Source organism: Botryllus schlosseri, chromosome 15 (genome assembly GCF_051294905.1).
Source record: "Botryllus schlosseri isolate E-star chromosome 15, Bs_hap1, whole genome shotgun sequence".
Classification (NCBI taxonomy): Eukaryota; Metazoa; Chordata; class Ascidiacea; order Stolidobranchia; family Styelidae; genus Botryllus; species Botryllus schlosseri.
The window spans coordinates 20,525,072-20,533,753 of record NC_137250.1 but is presented as its reverse complement, the minus strand read 5'-3'; the positions used below and the strand labels follow the sequence as shown (position 1 = coordinate 20,533,753).

At 42.1% G+C, this 8,682-nt stretch overlaps 1 protein-coding gene across 1 annotated transcript in view; it reads left to right on the top strand.

The window, feature by feature from the left end:
* Positions 1 to 8,682, top strand: part of LOC145457449 (epithelial membrane protein 2-like) — a 417,463-nt gene that overhangs the window by 81,208 nt on the left and 327,573 nt on the right. The window lies entirely within an intron of this gene.

The following is an 8,682-nucleotide window of genomic DNA, read 5'->3' as shown; positions in this document are numbered from 1 at the left end:
AAACATCAGTTTCCAACATTATCATGGGCAATATATACTGTGATGAAATATCTCATATGGGCGATAATGCGGTGTGAGCGGAACTTGGCAACCCGCTACCTAAACAATATTCGCCGATACTTTCGTGAAATCATACTGGTTATACTCCATATCCACTGTGTGCGAAGCGCGACAAAAATCATGGACTTTAATCAACTTTCCAGAACGTCAAATAATACCGGCTGCTTTGTTTGGAATATATTCATGCTAAAGTAGGGTTGCTATACGTCCGGAATTTTCCGGACATGTCCGGGATTTCACTGTTAAAACTGCGTCCGGGAGGAATTTCTAAAATATGCCCAAATGTCCGGAATTTTGACGGCTTGAAGTAAACTCATAATCTTTTCGTAAATCAACATAAAGAAGATTATTTTTGGACATATTTAGCTATGCCAAATTCAATTTTTTTCGCGCTATGCGCGATTTATTATCATCCATATTGGTCTTAATATGGGGACAACCACCCTTGCAAAAACTGCGATCAAAATTAACTAAAAATAACATTCATAACATTCATTTAGAAAAATAAGTCCAATTGTAATCGCAATTACAAGATAACGGCATATTCATAGAGTCGGTTTAGGCCGTTTTGATGCTTTATTCAAAGATAGTGGTTCCAAACATGGGGGGAATTTGCCTTTATTCTGGCGTTCGCGAAGATGTTGAACGTATTCAGCCTCCAAAATAGGCCGTGATAAAGTCTTGGCAAATGTGCCGACCTTTAATTAGTAATCAGAGCTCATCCGATTCTGAGCTGGGCCGCGGAAGATTTTCAAATTGGAAATGGAATCGCGACCATAAAAGGTTGGAAACCATCGGAAGTGCGGTGTTTATATAGCTCAGTGGTGCAGTGCGCACCGGCAGTAGGCCTTATCGGTGTGACATGAACATGATTTAGCGATGTACAATTACTGTACGCTCCTTGCATTTTCGAAGTCATCATCCCCTACCTCTACCAGCTCAACCGCTAACTCTGATCATGTGGGCGGAGAGAGGATCAAAATCGGTTCCATACTATTACCGAGAATACTATTACCGAGATGAACATTACCGAGAATGCTATTACCGAGAATGGACATTACCGAGAACGGACATCACCGAGAATGGACATTACCGAGAACGAACATTACCGAGAATGAACATTACCGAGAATGGTCAATGCCAAGTGTTATAATCGTGCATTTACGTTCAGTGTTGTTTCCTAATTGTCTCCTAATTTCTATAGGACTACGAATTAACTCCAATCATTATTTCCTTGCGTGTCGTGCTTGTATTTATACCCTCTGTGTTCTGTTGTCTGGTGGTCTTTCGTTTAACTGAACTCTGGAACGTGTCGCCTGTGTTAAAGTTATTCTGCTGTATAATATACTGATTTCATATTGCAACCTCGTCGTATTGAGCTATTGTTCAAACAAGATCAAGAACATAACGATTGGTGTCAGAAGTCGGATTCAAAGTTATTTCTGCGACGAAGAGAGATCATGGAAGAAGGTATATTGAAGCTTCTCGAGAAGCAGCAGGCAATGATGGCGAGAATACATGAAACAATGGCAAATCAAAAAGCACAGCTGGAGCAACAACACGCACAGCACAAAGAAGAAATGGCGCAGTTAACGCAGAGGTTGAGTCCTGGTGCGTGAACATCTGAAGCTACCGCTCCCAAGTTTGATTCTTTCGTAAAATCAATCAAAGGAGAAATGGGACCAATATCTGCAACGATTCAACCATCACCTAGCAATTTACGGCATTTCCAACATGGAGAAAAAAAGAGCGTGTCCACTCTCATGGGTTGGACCTGAAACGTACTCACTCCTACGTAATTTGTTTGGTGCTGCTGATGTCAGTGCGCAAACTTTCGACGCGTTGACGGAGAAGTTGTCTACACACTTCGAGGACTCAATTCATGTGCAAGCAGCCAGGTACGAATTTTACAATTGTAAAATGCAACCGGGGCAATCGTACGCCGATTGGATCGCAACTCTACGCGGAATCTTCAAGGATTGCAACTTCACATGCTCAAGAGAAGGCTGTGATCAAAGCTATGTTGATGAGCTAATGCGCGATCTCATCATTAAAGAAACGCCTCACGCGGATGTGAGACGGCGTTGTCTAACACAAACCAATCCATCCCTGGACGACGTTCTCAAAGTAGCCGCAACGCACGTGAGAACGCTGGAAACTGATAGGGTTATCCAGGGCGAGAGTAGCGGTCAAGACACTTCTATCGTCAATAAAATGACGGAAAGTTATCAGAAGGCAAAAAAAACTTCCAAATCCATCCAGGGCAACTTCCCGGAAAGACTGAAATCCTGCAGCCGCTGTTTCATCGATCACCAGAGAAAAGACTGTGAATATCGACATGCAGTATGTCAAATGTGGTCGTAAACGTCATATCAAACCTGTGTGCATGTCAACCAAACCTAGTATTACGCAACAGGTCACCTCCGTCAATTTCTGCTCAGTGCCACTCCTCTCCTTCGACATCGATCAACTATATCGACGCGTAGGAAACCAGCTCTGGATCAACTCCAGCGTCAACGGCATTCCGTTCCCGACACAGTGGGACACTGGTGCACCCTCCGCCATGGTGGGATTGACTGGGTACAAAACTTTAGGCTCTCCGAAACTCTCAGCATACCATTGCTCTTTCGTAGCGTACGGCGACAAGCCACTGAAAGTGAAAGGTATTTGCACTGTAACCGTGAAGGTTTGGTTCCTAAGTTCGAGTTGGTTTAAAATTGGTAGTTCTCGACGAACACCGTGGGCAAAACATTTTTGGTCTCGATTGGAGCGACGCTTTCTCCATGACGTTCCGTCTGCTTTGGATGCAATTTCCTCGCAGATGGTCAAATCGCAATCATGTAATACTATTGACATTTCTGATTCGAACGACAAATTGGAATCTTTTCAGTCCAAATTTCCCTCCGTTTTCGCTAATGTATTAGGACGATGCACCAAGACAAAGGTGACAATTAACTTGAAACCTAATGCCAAGCCCGTATTTAACAAGCCACGTCCCTTGCCGTTGGCAAGGCAAATCGCTGTTCAAACCGAATTGAATAGATTAGTCAATCATGACTAATCAATTACAGTGATTGGGCAGCACCAATTGTTGCCGTCACTAAATCCAATGGATCAGTACGCATTTGTGGTGACTTCAAACCATTGAATCAACAAATTCAGACAGATCAACATCCTCTGCCCTCCTTGGATGAAATCCTTCGACTAAATGACCTTACTATAAAGGCCGTATCGTAGGCTTACCATATTTTGGAAATGTAAAAAGAGGACACTTTTTCAGAAATTTCAGACATGCAAAACTGGAGAAGTATTCTCAAAAACCGGTAAATTTTTCCCACTTCGTGATCGGTTGACTAAAAAAAAAGGTCATCACTTCCGCTCAGAGCTCAAAATAACGTTTTTCTCTCCACATTGCCAGGTGGATGACTAAAAAAAAGGTCTTCTTTCCGCTCAGAGCTAAAATCACCGCTTTTCCTTCCGAAATACCCGCCGGAGCTGCACTTCTGCGCTAATTTGCGGCATATCACTCGCATTTTCCTCTAAAAGAGGAAAAAATCTCAATAATCTCAAAAAAGAGGACAAAAGGGCGTCCTCCGAGGACACTTTCAAAAAAGTCAAAAAAGAGGACAAATCCTCTTGAAAGAGGACGTATGGTAAGCCTACCGTATCGCATCTCCGTCGTCAAAGCATCTCGATGGTGCAGGCGAAAAAGAATACCATATCTCTCTCTCTCTTCACACGCCACGAAAATTGATCTTGCCGATGCTTATTTTCAGCTAGAATTAAATGATGATGCGGAGAATTTGTGTGTCATCAACACGCAATTCGGTCTATTCTGTTATCGACGCATGTGTTTCGGAGTCGCATCTAGTCCCGCAAATTTTCAACGTTGTATTAATGCCATGATCGCCGGCTTACCCGGTGTTGCTAGTTTTATCGATGACATAATCGTTACTGGCATTGATGAACGCGATCATTTTCGCAACTTATCGCTACTCTTTGAGCGCCTCACCGAATACGGTTTCACCGTCAACTTCGCGAAATGTGAATTTTTCGAAAGTAGTATCGAGTATCTTGGTCACATAATTGACAAGAACGGAAAACGCCCGTCTGACAAATCCGTTGAAGCAATCAAACAGTTGCCTAAACCTCGGGATGTTCGCCAGCTACAGGCATTCCTGGGCAAAGTCAATTATTATCGCGCGTTTATTCCTAATGTTACGAATAAAGCCGCTCCCTTATACCGTCTTCTTCAAAAAGACGCGAAATAATTCTCATAAACGACTCAATCGACGCTATACGCAGTTAGCTCATTATGATATAAACAAGCATCTCATTTTGTCAACGGATGCTTCTTAATTCGGAATCGGCGCTGTCCTCTCAATCGAGCACAATGGCGAAGAGAGACCGATCGCGCACGCATCGAAAACGCTTTCCGATTCGCAAAAATCCTACGGAGTCACTAAATTTCGTTAATTCTTATGGTAGAAGATTTACGCTCGTAACGGACCACAAACACGCTTTTAGCTATTTTCTCGCCGGACAAGAAAATTCCCGTGATCACAGTGCAACGCTTACAGCGATGGGCACTAACGCTCATGGCTTACCAATACGATATTCGCTATAAACCGACCAATCAGCACGGAAACGCCGAGGGTTTATCTCGCTTACCAAAGGGTCCAGGCCTTGAGTTGACGAACTGGAAATTCGTGAAAACGCGGAGATCGTTCACGCTATTAATATGGCATTCGATGGTATTGGCTAACCGTTAACTCGTAGGGAAATTCACGACGCGAAGCTGAAAGACAAAACCATGAAACTAGTAAAATTATCTGTCACTCATGGTAATTGGAATCCAAAGCCCCACATTGATGATTTTTCTTGGTTTTCGACTAGCAAACATTCGCTCTCTCTGGACGAAGACATAGTCATGCTCAATATTGAAGGTTTTCAGCGCGTAGTAATTCCGCAGTCACTTCGCTCGCGAGCGTTATCATTGTTGCACGAAGGACATTGGGGTATCGCGAAAATGAAGCAGATGGCTCGGCGTCACATCGCATGGCCTTCCATTAATCGCGAAATTGAAAATCTCGTCAAGAGTTGCGACGCTTGCCGTAAGGTAATGAAAGCGCCTGATCGTCAGTATCGCGAATGGCCTAACACTTCTGAAAGCTTTGAACGGATTCACTTGGATTTCGCGGGTCCAATAATAAATAAAATGTTTCTTGTCATCGTCGACGCGCATTCGAAATATCCTTTCGTTAAAGTAACGAATGTCGGATCTACCACAACCTTGTGCGTAGTCAACGCTTTGCGGGAAGTCCTCTCTATTGAAGGCTTGCCCGTAACAATTGTCACGGATGGCGGGCCGCAATTCACATCGAATGAATTCGATACGTTTTGTATTGGGATTTGGCAATCAGCCATATCGTATCACCGTCTTTTCACCCTGCCTCGAACGGGGAAGCGGAGCGTGTCGTCCAGACTCTAAAATCTAGATTAATAAAAAAATTGCGACGGGGAAAAAGATATTAATTTCGCGCTCCAAACACTTCTCGCTACGTGCCGATGTGCACCGCACCCGGGCACTGACATGGTCGGCAGCCGCGCAATTTGTTAAGTTTGTGCTCGCCCTTCGATAAATCGAAACCCGTTACGCCTAGACAATCAGTCAGTCATTTCGAGATTGGTTCCTCGGTTTACGCTCGCAGTTACCGAAGCGGACCAAAATGGGTTGCTGGCGTGGTGACGGAAATACTGGGGCGTGTTGTGTACATTATAAAAACAGATCATGGGTATTGGACGAGGCACAAAAACCAACTCCAACCACGCTTGATTTCAGCTGGTAATAATCCAGCCACACAGGAAGTTCCTCAACCTCAGCAACCACAAGTTGAGCAACTACTGGTTAGAAAAAGGGCACAACGTTCTAGATCTAGTCCTGTTCCTACGTCGGGTAGACGTTATCCGCGTAGACAAAGAAAGCCATCCGATTTCTACAGACCTAGGTAAATGTGGGCAACCCTCTCAACTTACAGAGGAGGACTGTTATGTTCGTGCATTTACGTTTTAGTGTCGTACAACTCTTTCTTTCTATAGGAATAGTAATTACAGCCAATCATTATTTCCTCGTGTGTCGTGCTTGTATTTATACCCTGTGTTCTGTTGTCTCGTGGTCTTTTCGTTTAACTGCCCACTGGATCGTGTCGCCTGTCTTAAAGTCATTCTGCGGATAATATACTGATTTCTTGTTGCAACCTCGTCTTATTTGAGTTATTGTTCAAACAAGATCAAGAACATAACAGAAAGCATGCGACATTGTTATGATATAAGTTTCCTACATCGTATTAGTCTATTGTGACGCCATAAAACGAAGGTGGTTGAAGTAGATGAAGATTGCCTGTATAGAGTAGAATATATCAGTGCTTATCAATCGGATGTATCTCGCAACTGAAAATGTACCATACTTTTTAACGGGTTTACCGACGGGGTTTGACGGGTCCTTCCTCTGCTTCAAAAACGCTTGTAATATCTCAGACGCAATGACAAAATCTCAAACTTACACTGTTGAATTACAGATAGCTATAGCCTCCGTAGGTTAGTTATCCATCGTTTAATTGCCAAAAGGCTTTGTGCGCCGAGATAACAAACCTGAAGTGTTTTGGCCACAATGATGAAAACTGTTGATATGATTTTGTCTCACAAACTGAATCACCAACATTGTTACGCCAAATATTACTAGAAGCGTAGAATCAATATGGCGATGTAATGTATATCTGCCATATTGGCGCAGCAATCCGAGCATCTATGCTTGCACGAGTCCATGAACTGAGAAATAAAATAGCAACTTTCCTCGAAAATACAAATATCGCCGACTCATAATCTTATAATCGAAAATGGGTATCTAATCTTGCTCTCCTGGTACATTTAACGTCACATCAGAACAAATTGAATTTGCAACTTCGGGGGGAAAACAACCGAATACATGAGATGCTGAGGCGCATTCGAAACAGCTGCGTCTCGGGGAATTTCAACAGTACAAAGAAAATTATGCTCACTTTCCTATACTGGAGGAGAGAAAACCTAGTACCAACGCTATATTTATAACTGTGATACGAAATTTAATTACTGAATATTCACTCGATTTACCGAGATTCATTATATACAAAATAAATTCTAAACGTTCAGTACTCATTTAATGGGGACGCCAATAGCATTGCCTGAAAATTTCAAATGGGCCTTTTTGAAATGCGATGCAGTTGGATTGAATGACAAATTTCATACAAAGAGCATATCGCTATTCGCTACATGACTCTGATAAAGAGTACGTTCTTGAAATTTATCTTTATCCCAGCTTGTCCAACAATGCAAAAGACATTGCATCGATTTTTTGTAGCACGTACGCATGTCAGCAATAGTTTTAAACAACAAAATTCACGAAGAGCAAGCTAAGATCACGTATTTCGGAAACCGTTTTAGAATATGGTCTGATTTTTGCTCCATCTGACTTGTTATCAGAAGCTTGAAGACGCCCACGACCGCCTACGTTGGAGTCGCTTAACACGAGCCCAAAACTGATGTTCTTTTGTATCCTGTTTTCTTTTGCCCTTTTTAGTTTATCTAATTGAAAGGTCGATATATATATATATATATCAGAAGTTGAAAACCTTTCACAAAGCAAGCTGCGCCAATTGTCACATTTATTCTGCGTTGTTGAAGTGTAAATACTTGTGTTTTATGATTGGTATGACTGAGATTGCAGCAATGTAGTATAATATACCGAAATAAGCGTAAAATATAGTATGAAGAAAAATTCCGGCCCGGCAAAAAGTAGCACACTCGAAATTTGGCCCGTGACTAGCAAAAGGTTGCCGACCACTGCGTTAGATGATTAAATTCCGAGACTTTATAATAACTTGCGTCGAGACTTGATAATAAATTGCCTTCGAGAAATAAATAACATTCAGATTATACGTAAATTTCAAAAACTATGATGTCTATGTAAGACTATATTCGCCAGATATTCTATTATTATGTGTATTTAGGACTTTGTATCTTCGCGGATAATATGAGCTCTCAGATAACACTCATCAACGTTGAAGTAGGCGCGGTTTTTATGATGATAGGGATGGTGTGAGCGTGAGGTTCACGTTCGCGTTCTGTGTGTGAACCTCTGAAATTTAGAGGTTCGCGTTCACAAACGCACCTTGATAGGTTCTGCACTGTGAACCTTTTTCATATGTTACATTTTTCACGTCATTAAAATATATTTAGTTGCAATTCTTTGCATTTCACTTTCGGACCACTCTATGCAAAACGCTGGCAGCATAAAGAAATTAACAGTAAACGAGCATGCAACGCCTCTCCCATCTCAACAACTTTACTTGTTTTGTTAGAAAAGTTTACTTGAAACAAGCAGCTTTCCGTTTGTGAATATTTAGTGACTATCTGCTGCGAGCTTGACCCGCAATCACACAACATCAAAAGCGAAATACACTACATGTAGGGATAGCCAGCGCAGGATGCTTATTCAACCAATCAATGAAATTGATATAAATAATACATCGCTATGTAATGTAAAACATCTAGCAGGCGTACGGGATCCATCTTGATTTGATATGT